At 34.6% G+C, this 14,780-nt stretch overlaps 1 protein-coding gene across 2 annotated transcripts in view; it reads right to left on the bottom strand.

Annotated features, from left to right (window-relative positions):
- Window positions 1-14,780, bottom strand: part of LOC108358120 (uncharacterized) — a 310,350-nt gene that overhangs the window by 215,318 nt on the left and 80,252 nt on the right. The window contains exon 2 of one of the 2 annotated variants that reach the window (XM_017609287.1): window positions 694-896. The exons of the other annotated variant lie outside the window; for it this stretch is intronic. The gene's annotated coding sequence lies outside the window, so the exon portion shown is untranslated. The remainder of the gene's footprint in view (window positions 1-693; window positions 897-14,780) is intronic. 2 annotated transcript variants of the gene reach the window in all.

Here is a 14,780-nt window from a genome sequence, read left to right as displayed (position 1 = left end):
GTGCACACAAGTACTTATTACAAAATCAAACTTATATGAAACGTATGCTTTGTTTCGTTAATCGCTTAACATCCATCTAACAAAAAAATGCCACAGCAAAGCGTGGCAGGGTACAGCTAGTATATATATATATATATCAAAAATTTGGCGTTTGGTAAAGCAATTCTTTCTTCTACCTTGATGACTTCGATATTAACTCATTGCCTTTTACATACATTTTATTTTATGATACACAGGTCAGTCATCGACTAGCATTTGAATTTTAATTTCTATGTAGAATAATTTTTGGTATGCAGTTTTATAGCTTATTAAATTTTAGTTTAATAAAGAGCAAAAAATTCACATTGATTTTTGATAATTTATTTGCTGACGGTGTTATGCACTCTTTTCCATATAAAAAATTACTTTGCATGGAAGAAACTGCGTGATACCGTCAGAAACAAAAATATCAAAAATCAACGAGATTTTTTAGCAACATCTAAGTTGCACTTTATTATACTAGAATTTAATAAGCTATAAAACTGCATACCAACAATTATTTTAGAAATTAAAATTAAAATGCTTGGAATTGGGATGAAAAGTTTGTGGTTTTTTATAATTTTTGTACGAAGTCTTAAATTTAGATTTATGTGGTATTTGTTAGATAAAGAGCTATACTTTTATATAAAAATAATTGATGTTTGGACTAACTACCCAAATATTACGTTCCGCCTTAATGCGCCGTGCTATGTTTTTGTTAGCTACGCACACAGATAAAGGATCCGACTTACATCCTGCCGTTAGTTAGTTAATGTATCCCGCTGTAAGGTAACTAAGTTAGGGGAAACTTGACAAAAGTTCACCGTACGGTGGTTTGAGATGACAACTAACTACTTCACTTCTTGGAAGACAGCCATCTTAAAAACAGCAAAAGAAAAGTAGATAAAAATGTTAAATGTTAATTGTTAGATAAAGAGCTATACTTTTATATAAAAATAATAAACCTTAAAAGAAGCAAAAGAAAAGTAGTCAAAACTGGTAAAAATCTTGATGTGCTAATTTTTGTCGCAGGGTGTAGGCAAAAATTGCATTAATTAATAAAAATTTCCCCGCGGTTTTTAATTTTAGAAACAATAAGTTTTGTCTCGCTGGCAGTCCCAAAGCATGAAAGAAACGCATATTAAATACAATCAACGACTACCCGGAAATCACAACTCTTAATATCACTCTCCCTACGCGGCCGCTGTAGTGGTTAGTTCTACCACTCCGCAGGGCCTGGGTTCAAGCCGTGGTCAAAGCAGCATCGCAAAAAAAAGTAAAAAAAAAGTTTTTTTCTTAACAACATTCGCCTCTCGGCAGCCAATGGCAACCTCCGACTGCATTTCTGCTATGGAAAATAGCTCCTCATAAAAATACAATCGCCGTTCGGAGTCGGTGTTAAACTGTAGGTCCCTCCTCTTTGAGTGACAACATCAAGGCACACGCCACAAATCGGTGGGGAAGCTCGGCCAAATACTGTGTAAGCGCCAATCTATTATTATTTATCCTAAATTCATGATAGTGTCAGCCACAATCGAACAAAAACCTGTTTTGCCATCCATAGATCGCTACAAGTTATTAGTAAGGTAATCGAGATCAAGTCGGAATTAAGAGATGACAGATTACTTCTTTTACTAAGGACAAAAAAACGGCTGACAAATTCTTGCTGTGTAAACTATAAAAGTACGTTCACATATAATTATAATCTCAATAAAAGCTCGTTTGTTAATTACTCCGTTCACACAGACAAATCTCCGATTATTAACTGTCAATTTTGTTGTACTTGTTAATCTCACTTTTTTTCATCTGATCCAACTACTACTTCCGCTGCTATTGATCATGTGGTCGTTGTTTTTGTTGGTTAAAAACGGCCTCAAGCTCAATAAAATTATTGAATATAATTGTTATAAGGCCATAAATATCAAAACAAATAACTTAAGGACGAGCACTCCTAAAGGTTAAACATTCTAAAAATAAAATTATTACCGAAAACCAGCAACCGCATGACCAAGTGTGAATTGCAGCGGAATCATAATTCAATAATAAAAGGTTTGCTCAGAAAACAGTTTTCTCGCTCCCTCTTGAAAAAATCGGCTCCCTTAGTGTGTGGGTGCGTATGTGTGAGCAGCCTTTTGAAAGGGAGTTAAGAGAGTGTGAAAACTCTAATGTCACTAGTGAGCAAACCTATAATTATTGAATCATGCAGCGGAATAGCTGCGCTTGATTGTAGTTGGCTCACATGAAAAAAGTGGAAAAAGCAACAACAGTTTATAAGGCGAACTTAGCACAGTGTGTAGCCCACTGGCTGAATCAGCTGGGGTCGTTGGATCGAATCCCTCTAAAGAAGTCTGATGAGGAGATGCGCACTTGTGCACAAGAGTATTATAACTTTATTCACATAACGGTTGTTTGTAACAGGCAAAACGAATAGAGATAGATATAGTCAATAATAATAATAAATTATTATTTTTGTTCAGTTGACACCTTTACTAGAAAGTCGACTTTCGACTTTTCGATCGACTCTGTACAGTCGACTTTAAAAGTCGACCGATCGACGAAGAAAAGTCGACTTTTTTCGACTTTTTAATAAAAAAAAAATTATTAAGCATACTTTGCGTTTAACTCATATATTAGATATATATATATACGAGTCAGAATACGCCAAAAGTATTATGACTTACTAGTGGTCTTTAGAATAATTTGTTATTTAGTAAAATTCAATGCTAGGTAAAAAAATTCTTCCAGTTATACAGCATGAAAATGTTAGTTGTGAGGGTTTTTAAAAGTTTATATTTTTGAAAAACAATTTAAAAAATTTTAAATTTTCACCAAAAAAAATCCTAAAAATTTCTTGAATCAATATTTGGTAATTACGGACAACTTTTTGAAAATATTTCCTTTCCGATGGAACAGAGGTGGCGAGTATTTGTAGATATTAAAGTGCCACTTTATAAACATGGTATATTCCCTCTTTAAAGTAGCCCAGACAGCTAGTGGATTGGAATTATTCACATAACTCATGTCGCATATCAACTGGAAATCTACCAACAACATTTTGATCGGTGTTTAAAATTTTGTACCTTACGGATTGGTCAAATTCGAACCAAAGAGTGTCGTAGAAACTTACATAAACTCATGGACTTTCTTGAATGAAATTATTAAAATAAGTACCTATGTATATCTTACCTCATTATTAACTGAAGATTGTGGACACAAACGATTAACAAATTCGAGAAATTTCTTTTCGTATAATAATTTTATGTGCTGCTCTTAAATGATTTGATAATGTTGTTGTACTGTCATTAAAATGCATTTCTCTACCACATTTCACATTTTACTTAAGTTTTATTGGCAATTTTTTTTTTAATACGACCAAACAGCACTCCACGCTCTTGTTAGAAGATTAGTCTCAATTTAAGAGACGCCACTGCAAATATATTAAAAAAAGTCGAGAGTCGAAAGAGATAAGTCTCTGGAAGTCGATTACTAAAATTCGACTTTCAGGAGTAAAAAGTCGATTTGGGTCGAAAGTCGAAGTCGACTTTGCCATCCCTAAATCAGTCGTGTTTGACTACTATCGCTATTCGTATTATGCTCTCTTCCTACACGTGTGTTAAATATTCAATATGCAATAATAATAATAAATTATTACTTTTGTTCAGTTGAAATTCATTCTTCCTACACGTGTGTTAAATGTTCAATATCGACATTTCTCGTTTGTTTTTCGTAAGTACTTAGTAACCATGGCCTCCAATTCAAGAGGAAACTACTTCGCATAGCGCGAAGTATGCTCGGGCAGTAGTCACGAGCCGATTCCATGCGAAAAAATACAATGCGTTAATTGCCAACATGAGCATAATGCCCTTCGCAAAGACTATCCCAGTATCAGAAAAAAGCGCCCAATTCTAAAGAGAAAAGTAATAAATAAATGCACATCTAACGAAACAACAAAAATCTTAATAAATAATCTACCAACTTAATGAAGCAGTCGAAAAGCATAAAAAAAGAATTGATCTAAAAAATAAATACAAAAATCACAACGAAATCGAAAAACATAACAATCAAAATTCCGACACAAAAACAAATCAAAAACCTTACTCTTTAAACCAACAACAACAAAACAAACTCAATAAGCATGGTACAATAATTACAGGTATTGTCTTCCCAGAGAGTTTTGCTTCACATCGAAATTCGTGCTCCCTTATTTTCATTTTGACGCAGTTCAATGTTGATTCTTTTACTTTTATTTGGCTTTGCTTTTTGTTTTCACTCAATTTAATTTTTATAATTTTTCAAAACAAAAGAAAAAACTTTTGAAATTAAATGAGCCATACAAATTTTGAATTTATTTACAAGCAAATGATTTTTTACCGGCTTTAAAAAAAAATACGAGTACATATCGTCACTAGACACGAATAAAGGCGCGAGCTTAAACTGTAACCGCGAAAAAAGACACACAAAAAAAACTTCAACGAAGAAAGACTCTTCACATAGTTGACGGTGAAGAAAGGCGCGTTCGTTCAAATATTTGACGGCGAAGAAAGACCCCCAAACTTATTTTCGCGGTCGCCTATTTTTGCGGGAGAACAGTATGTAAATTCCCCAAAGAGTTTTTAGGGAATGATGCTGAAGTGACAGTCCTTGGCCAGGTATAAATCTATGTTAACGCGTCTTTCTTCGCCGTCAACTAAGTTTCTCGCTTTCTTCACCGAAGTTTTCTTCAAGCTTCTTTTTTCGTAAGATTTTTTTACGCGTCTTTTTTCGCCGTCAAAACAGTAGCGCGCCTTGATTCGCGTGTAGTGACGATATATGGTATATGAGGTATGGAAATATCCCTTTTCCCTAGCTGTAAACCTTTTAGTGTGGGAAACAATGTTATTTTTTAAATAAGGCAGATCGGAATATGCGCTCTCTGGGAAGACAATACCTGTAATTATTGTACCATGCTCAATAAGTAGTTCTCCCGAAAATTTTAAATTAAAATTTTAACAAACCAAATCCACCTCATTACACAAACAGTCATTCCAAAACTAATACTCAGGACCATAATATAAAAAAGGAAGGTAGTTTCAATAAACAACTTTTGACGGATAATAAAATTTTTTGAAGTTTCATAAATTGTTAGTATTCTCAACGGCATTGCCACTTTGATAATATTAAAACCATAAATCGGTGTATTTTCTTTCCCACATTTATACCAATTTAATAATATTTAAAATCAAAAATCATTATCAGTGCTTGGTAATTTTTTTTACTTACGTGGTTCGCACCTTTTTTATTAAAAATATATAAAAATAAAATGTGTGAATTGTTCTTTTTATTTTATAATAAATATCACAAGAGCATTATATTGTTATTTTCTTAGTTTCTTATTTTGAATGCAATCTTGCGATTTAAAAATCTAAGTCTAAGTAATGTTCTTTCGAAATAAAACCTTTTTATAATCGCCAATTCCATGTGAATAAACTGTTCCCAAAATTTAACATGCAAAACAAAACTATATTGAAAAATTGTTTTTGTTTTTCTTTATCATTTTTGGGAATATTTTTTCACATGCAACTCGTGATAGGGCTGAATATTATGGTCCAAATTTACTTTTAAATTTCTCATCAGATTTCCAATTTCAGAGCAGATTAGGCTTTGTGGTTAGCGTATCACCATTTACTTCAACAAATTTCGAATTTAAAATTTCCAATGTATGCAAAAAACTTGAATTCCGCTTTTGCAGACCGCCCCCCGATAAGCAATTAGCATAAGTATAATTTTGATCACTTTCGTCATGCGTTCTGAAACCTAATTTCGTCAACCCCGTTTTTGAAATTATGCATTAATTTTCAGGTTCATCATATTCCACATCTTTGAGTGGACTGATGAAATCTGTTTAAAAAAAATATTACTTCTTGTGATCAGGTAGCATGAATTTAATGAAATGTCATAATTTTATTAAAATTCAAATGGTTAACAACAACTTCAAATGTCATTAAATGGAACTACCTTCTTTTTTAACCGACTTCCAAAAAAGGAGGAGGTTATCAGTTCGTCGGAATATTTTTTTTTTTTTTATGTATGTTACCGCATAACTTTGGAAAAGGTAGTGTCTCAGAGGTGGTCCCATACTAATCTGGTTAAGATCCGATCAGCGGATCATGAGATATATATATATATATATTTTTTTTATATGGGAGTTGAAGTCGGTTTTTTTTCTAAAAATTACTAGTTTGTATCATGCTCACGACAGCAATACTAGTTTATACTGGAACACAAACAACTTCATGAATTCAACCCCTTCACAAATGGCAGAAATGTCAGAATTTGACAAAAACCTTTAACTCTTTCCGATATATTCCATTCATATCGGTCTAAGAGAGAAAATTTTTATTTGATTTTTTGTTATGGTCCTAAATATTCTCCAATGGAATATAAACGGCTACCACAACAACCTAAATGAACTCCAACAACTAGTTCATCAGAAATGCTCAGATATATTAGCTTTACAGGAAACTCATTTAAAACTTCATCCCAATAAGCTCAGAAACTATGAACACTTTACGTGTAACACACAATCAACATTCGCAAAAGGCGGAAAAGCGCTACTTGTTACAAAATCATTAGAACACAATTTCTTTACTCTCCCTACCAACCTTTGCGCTGTCCGTGTTACACTTAGCGCCGAAATGAAAATCACCATAATATCTATTTATATCCCTCCACAAACAGGATTCACAATTCATGACCTAAATACTATTTACGGTAGTACTAACCACCCTACTATTCTTTTAGGCGACTTTAGAGCACATAGTACGATATGGGGCTCTAATATAACCGACAAACGCGGTAAAACAATAGAAAAATTTGATCAACTCTCCAACCTCATTGTTTGCAATGACAAATCACCTACCAATTTCTTAACACATTTCACACATACTCATATTCACGTTTCTCTTTCTTCAGCAAATGTTCCTCCCTTGGAACATTGACACATCTCCACACGGAAGCGATCATTACCCAATCTATATCTCTCTTAAGAGATACCAAAAGCAACCAATGGGAACATTCTGTGCTCTTAAATTTAAGACAGACTCTGCAGATTGCAAAAGATTTTCCAAATCGTTGGAGTACAACATAAGGAATTATAGCCCTACAAGCAATGTTAACAAAGACCTCGCGATACTCAAAAAAATGTATTATCTCTGCCGCTAATGAGTTTATGAAAAAGTCGCCACGCTTCTTTCCCCAAAAACCAATCTATTGGTGGAATAAAGACCTTAGTGAGCTAAGAGATAAAAAACAAAAACTTTGGTATATATTCAAAAACAATTTAAATTCAGAAAATCGCATGGCCTACAAAAGAGCAAAAGCGCTATTCAAAAGAGAGGTGAAGAAGGCCAAACGTGAAACAGTTCACAAATTTACATCTTCTATTAACCCTAATTCATCCATGAAATATTTATGGAATCGTGTCAACAAACTTTACGGCAACAATACTCACTTCACGATAAACAACACAATTTCATGTAAGTCGCAAATTGCTTCGACATTCAATTTCAATTCAAAAATTCCCTTAGTGGAAGTGGAAATATAACATACGCCCTCTACCCAAAGGCCAAATTCATTGAATCCGAAATAACGATGATAGAACTCAACAATGCGTTTTCAACATCCAAAGGCAACACTCCTGGTTTCGATAGGGTTTCCTACTCTATGCTAAACCACCTCCCAATACAAGCCCGTACTTTTCTTCTCAATTTGCTTAACAACATTTTTAATACTGGCATCATTCCACAGGAATGGAAAACCAGTACAATCCTTCCGATACATAAGCCAAAGAAACCTACAAATAAAATCGAAGGTTATCGGCCTATCTTTCTCATATCCTTCACAAGCAAGATTCTCGAAAAAATGTTGCCTAAACGAATCATCTGGTTCTGACAGAGGCATTGTTACCGCTGAAAATTTTTTTTAAGTCGCAAAAAAAGTGTCACAGGCGAAAAAAAGTGTCAAGTAATCCAAATCGTTGAAACCATATATATATGTATATACTTTTATTATTTTGCCTTTCGAAACTAATTATTTTTAATAAATTGCTAATGGAAAACATCATTAAAAGCCTATTAATGAGGAATATATCAAAGATACGCAATATGCATGTTTTTCGTGTATTATGAAAACAAAATTGCAGTAAACAAAAAAGTACTTAAATATAAGAATTCAGTCACAAAAAAGGAACATTAGTGGATAACAATTATTATAACAAAGTTTGGTTATAATGGAAACATGGAAGATCTCATTGAGTTTCCTACTATAGCTTGATATTACGTTAAGGGTTATATTGAAATACCCATGTTTCAGACAGAATGGCCTCCATATAGGTAAGGAAATCTGCATCACTTGTACTAGGTGAGTGATAAACCATACCGATTTGACACCTCTTTACTGCTTTTGATAAGCTTAGCTGTGTTAACAAATCATCAAAAGGTGTTGGTGAAACTGATATCGCTGCTGAACAAAATTTTTCGTCTGCTGCCTCTCCATTCGTTCCTGTCTGCGATGCTTCGCAATTAACTGTCACCAGCAGTGCTGCTCTCACTAATACATCCATGGTTCAGCTGTCGGCTGCTGCTTCTTCTCACGATGTTATGCGATCAGCACCTACATATAGCGCTGCTCTCATTAATTCGACTATTGCTTTGTCATCTGCTTATGTGTCAACGCTTGGGCCATCATCGTCTCTTTTGTCATGTACCCTAATTTATGTAATGGCTCTACTGCGACAACGCCTTCACTTGGTACTAGTACTACACCCACGCAGTCTGTTCCGACGGATACGAACTCTGTTAATCCAGCCCCTGCTTCTACGCAGCAACCTAATGAATGGAAAATGGTGTCTAAGAGCCGTCGTCCAAAGCTTACGAAGCCTTTACTTATTGGTTCGNGTCGTCCAAAGCTTACGAAGCCTTTAATTATTGGTTCTAATAATAACCAGGAATTAAGTGTTATTTCTCAACAGAAGTGGCTCCATGTGGCCTCATTTTCTACTAATGTCACAGCAGCGAACATCATCAGTTACGTATCCAAACATGCTGATATTGATGCCAAATTTCTGAACTGCTACTTGCTTATAATAAAGGATGCTAATCTTCATGAATTGAGAAAAGTTAATTTTAAATTAGGAGTTTCTGAGTGTTTCTATGATAAATTGCTGAATGCTGATATCTGGCCTGCGAACGTTAAGATTCGACCATTTCGGTTTTTTCCAAAGGGCGATGCACCAGAACTAAATCCTTAGATGCTCTTGCTCCAGAAAATTTTCATTTGAAGCATCTTAAGATCTATTTTCAAAATGTTTCCGGCCTGCGGACAAAATCAAACTCACTTCTGAATNTAGATGCTCTTGCTCCAGCAAATTTTCATTTGAAGCATCTCAAGATCTATTTTCAAAATGTTTCCGGCCTGCGAACAAAATCAAACGCACTTTTGAATATGAGCTCGCATACGGATTATGATATCTTTGTCCTTATTGAAACATGGTTGACCTCGGAATTTAATGACGGTGAATTCTTTGACTCCAACTTGTATACTGTGTATCGCAAAAATCGTGACTATTCTAAAACTGGTATCTCGAGAGGAGGAGGAGTTCTCATTGCAGTTCACCGCCGGTTTCGCTCATCGTTTGTGAGTCTGAGCAAGACGGATTCCCTTTTAGACCAGCTCTGTGTCTCGATACAAGGCATCTCCAAATTACTTATCTGCGCAACATACATTCCTCCGTCTAGCGCGGACTCACTTTATAAAGCGCATGTGGACAACATAGTCAATATAGCTCGCAGTCACGATGGTGTTAATTTCTGTATTCTCGGAGATTTTAATTTACGGAATGTGGAATGGTCATTTATAGGTGACACTTTACTTCCAAAAAAAGTGAACAGTTTCTCGGAATCATATGTTATTGATAATTTGTTAAGCGTTAATTTTGCTCAGATAAATAGCTTCTCTAATAAGTTAGCTAGAACTTTAGATCTAATTTTTATTAATGACAATATGAATTTTGATTTAAATGAGTGTCTTGATCCGCTTTCGTGTCCCGGTTTACATCACATTCCTCTTATTCTTGATCTTCAATTCTATAACTATGAGAGTATTTGTACGGATAATCAAGCTCCTAGTTTCAGTTTTAATCGTTGCCATTGTGACGTTGTCAATCAAGAAATTTCTTATATAGACTGGGATGCATTACTTTCTGGAGCTCACGTTGCTGACTCCTATACTATTTTTAAAAATAAAGTTAATGAAATTTGTTTGAATAATATACCGCTAAGAAAAAAGAAATGTTATAGGATTCCTTGGTATACAGAGGAACTTAAGAAGCTAAAGAATTTGAGGAATAAGTACTACAAAAAATTTAAATCCACTAAAGCATCTGTTTATAGAGACAAATACCTTCACTATTATAGAGTTCAAACAGCTTGGTAAAAATCTTCAGAGGAGATACGTTCCAAAGTCTTTTTGGAACTATGTCAATTTGAAAAAAACCTGCTCTAGTATTCCGTCAGAAGTTTTTTTTTAATGGGGCACATGGTTCATCACCACCTGAGGCAGCCAACATTTTTGCTAATTTTTTCCGCGCAAATTTTGTAACACAGTCAGAAACTTCTAGGAGTTGCTTTTCAACTGTAGATTCGCCTATTAATTTTGGAGCTCTCCAATTTCTCTTGATGATGTAGTTGAAGGCATTTTGAACATCAAAGCATCATCGCAGACTGATGTTGACGGCCTGTCGTCTTTACTTCTTAAAAACTGTTTGGCTTTTGCGGTTCCACTTTTAATAATTTTCAATAAATCACTTGAGTGTTATCGATACCTGGAAGTAAACCTTCATCAGCCCTCTTTTCAAAAGTGGTAACAAAAATGAGTTGGCAACACTACAGGCCCATTGCCAAGTTATCAACTGTATCAAAGCTATTTGAATACATAGTAAAGCAGAAGTTATATTTTACAGTTAAGCATTTCATCTCCAATAACCAGCACGGTTTTATGTCCGGCAGATCCACTGTAACTAACTTAGCAACTTTTTCTGAGTATTGCATGTCGGCTTTTAACAACCATCTTCAAGTCGACACTATACCCGCCGACTTTACAAAAGCTTTCGATAGAGTAGGTCATTCACTTTTGATTTCCAAATTAGCAAGTTTAGGTTTTCACTCAACACTTTTATGTTGGTTAAAATCCTACCTGCATCATTGCAAATGTGTAGTCGTAGTTGACCTCGCGCAATCCAACTCATTTATTGCTTCTTCTGGAGTTCCACAAGGTAGCATTTTAGGCCCTTTGCTTTTTGTCATGTTTATCAATGACATCTCGTCGTGTTTTATGCCCTCCAAATTTCTTTTATATGCTGATGATTTGAAGATCTTCTCCACCATTGCAAACTCCTATGATTCCGTCAAGATTCAGTCTGACTTGAATAATGTCTCTGCTTGGTGTCGTACCAATGGCTTACAGCTTAATATAAGCAAATGTTTCCCCCTATCATTCTCCAAACTTCATTGTATAACCCCTACTTCATACCATATTGATGGTACTCGACTATCCGCTCGTAATGAGTTAACTGAGTTAGGTGTAGTCTTTGACTCGAAACGTTTATTTCATAGTCACCTAAATTACACCATTGCTAAATCGTACTCAGTGCGTTTTAGCTCTGATTTCACNACCTATCATTCTCCAAACTTCATTGTATAACCCCTACTTCATACCATATTGATGGTACTCGACTATCCGCTCGTAATGAGTTAACTGAGTTAGGTGTAGTCTTTGACTCGAAACGTTTATTTCATAGTCACCTAAATTACACCATTGCTAAATCGTACTCAGTGCGTTTTAGCTCTGATTTCACGGATCCCTATACGTTAAAGCTGTTGTTCACGTCGCTTGTACGTTCCAAGCTGGAATATGCTTGCTTTATTTGGAGACCTTATTATGAGTGCCACATTAATAGGCTCGAGCGGGTTCAAAAAACGTTTTTACGCTTTGCGCTCCGATCATTGAATTTCGACGACCCAATTCCGCCATATAGAGCTAGATGTGCCCTAATAAATTTGAAATCTCTTCAATGCAGGAGAAAAATTCTCTCGCTCACCTTTGCCTTTGACATAATTAATGGTGTGATTGATTCACCGTATTTACTCGAATGCATTTGCTTCCATATTCCTAACAGAACCCTTCGTAATACTGATATTTTTTATACTGAACTTGGCCGTACTCTCTATGCTTCTAATGCTCCAATCTTTAGAGATTTGAAAGAATTCAATGTTCTCTCAAATTCTTTAGCCATAGATTTTTCTATGTCTAAGCCCGCTTTCAAACTATTGTTAAATGAAGCTAGATTTAATGTATGATATATTTGATCTCCATGTAGTCTGTAAGCAACTTTATTGAGCTAGATTACTATTGAATGAATAAATAAATACTTTTAAGCATTTTAAGGTTGCATCAGCCAAGTACATATTCTGTGATTTTATTTTGGTTATGACCTCTGTTTCAGTGTACTCAGCGTTTATACGGGTTATCAGTATTTTTGGCCTGTTCATTTTAGGTTCAGAGATCTCATATTGTTCCTTATTAAGATTATTAGCTAAAGTAGATTTAACTTTCTCTTTCTCAGTAACACTGTTGGCATTTATTACAACCGCCCCATTCTGCTTATTAGACACTTTGTAAATTTTCATATTAGTGGCATCGATTTTATTAAGATCCACCCTAGTTTTCTCAGCCGCTTGCTTATTTTTTGGCTTAATTACTATTGGAGGTACACCTTTTACTGCATTTGCATACGATGCACCCACAATACGCTGTGAGTTCTCTTTACTCTGACATGCAGCTTTCTTAACTTCCGTAATAATATCATCTTTTTGCTTGAATATCTCAGCAGTTGATGCATCTACTCTTGATATTTGATCTTTGTTGGTCTTGCACAGACGTTCTACCCTCTTTATTAGTTCTAATTTCTCTTGGTTATTTCTTTATTATGTTCGTTTAGCATCTTTTCGATGTCGCTTTTTTGCTCTATATTAATTTTGTTAGTCTCAGCTACGCTCATCATTTGTTTGAGAGCATCATCCATATTAGAAATGTAAGTCATGCAGTCATCACACATGAAGCGCAAAAACTTCCAATTTGCCAATCCTTGCAAACAGTAATCGTCTATTTGTGCACACGCAATTGTTTTGTGGTACACTCTCCCACACACACCAGCACAGCTCACACCGGTTTCTCCTCTGATGCCTTTTCGACATCTTCCGCACTCCGTCATTCTCCCACTCACCGCTACTTTTTATTTGTTTATAACAGCGAACGTTGGTAGAATTTTGTGTACGTATGTTTGTTTGGTTGCGTATATTTATTTTAATAGTATTAATAGTGTTTATTTGTATACATCACTTTCGCAAAAATATTTAAAAATTTTAAACATTTGTACCAATATGTACGTAATTTAAACTCTCACTAATATGTGTCTTTTAACACTTTTCGACGAGCGATCAAAAAACACGTCCGTCGGCTTTGACGTTAAACTTTACGTTTTATTACCTATGTGATGCCAAAATTCTTCAATGTCATTAAGTTCAAAAATGTGCTGATATGATTTTTCATTTGCTTTGTACTCTAACAATTTAAACTGTCCAATAACTGCCTCGGGTTCACTAGTTAAATGAGAGAATTCAGAAATTAAATCCAAATATGGAATTTCCTCATTTGATTTAATAACAAATGGATCGAAGAATCTTAAAAATACTAGTACTTAGTACTTCATCGCAAAGCTTCTGATAGTACTTTAAAATATTATATTCTATAGCTATAATTTTCCGAAAGGCTTTCTTTTGTTATAACTTTTTCAGCTTCTACTCCTATATAAATTTCTGTTACATTTTTAATGCATTCCTCGTTTTTATAATTAACTAGCAGACCCGGCGAACTTCGTCGCGCCCAAAATAAATTTTTTGTGCACGGTCAAAAATTTGGGTTTAATTTTTAAACCGCGCTGGGACTACTGCCTTTTTTAACCAGTCAATAGTATTAAGCAATTTTTAATATATTGTGGTATAAATTTTGGTCCAAAAAGTTCATGGTTTAAAAATAAAACCAAAATGTTTTAATTCTAGTTTCTAGGTTTCATATATAGAAAATTTGGTTTAGAATCTAAACCGAAATAGAAAATTTTTGCACACAGCGAAATGTGGTGTTGATCAACATATGAAAGCACATTTACATGCGTGGCTGTAGCTGAGTGTGCAAAGCTGCTTGATACAATTGGTTGCTACTAAGGCTGTCCGGGTTCAATCCCCATCAGACGGAGCATGAAATTTTATTTTTATTTTTTATTCTTAATTATGAAAATGTTTGGGTTTAAAATTTAAACCGAACTGTTTAAATTCTAAACCCAACTTATGTGCCCTTTTTTTTAAATTTAGAAGGTTTGTATTTGAAACCGAATTTATGTAGTTTGGTCATATATGTAGTCCACAAAGTTTAAAATTAAACCCGAAATTTTCAACCGTGTAGTGAAACATTTTGGTCCAACATTTTCACCAAGAGTTCACGTTCATGATTTTTAGTGACGCATTTGTCTTCTAATATTACGGTTTGGTGGTTGTCAGAAGGCATATTTGCCGTCTTAAATAACTTAGCAAAACTGTACATGCATACAAAGATATGTAATAGTTTCAGTGCGTTTGAAAGGCGCCACGTCCCCTTTTCAAACAATCCCAATT

This window comes from Rhagoletis zephyria, unplaced genomic scaffold (assembly GCF_001687245.7).
Source record: "Rhagoletis zephyria isolate East Lansing unplaced genomic scaffold, Rhagoletis_zephyria_1.1 Rzeph_scaffold_00209, whole genome shotgun sequence".
In the NCBI taxonomy this organism is placed as follows: domain Eukaryota; kingdom Metazoa; phylum Arthropoda; class Insecta; order Diptera; family Tephritidae; genus Rhagoletis; species Rhagoletis zephyria.
Note: the sequence above shows the minus strand (reverse complement) of the source record. Positions and strands in the feature narration are given on the sequence as shown.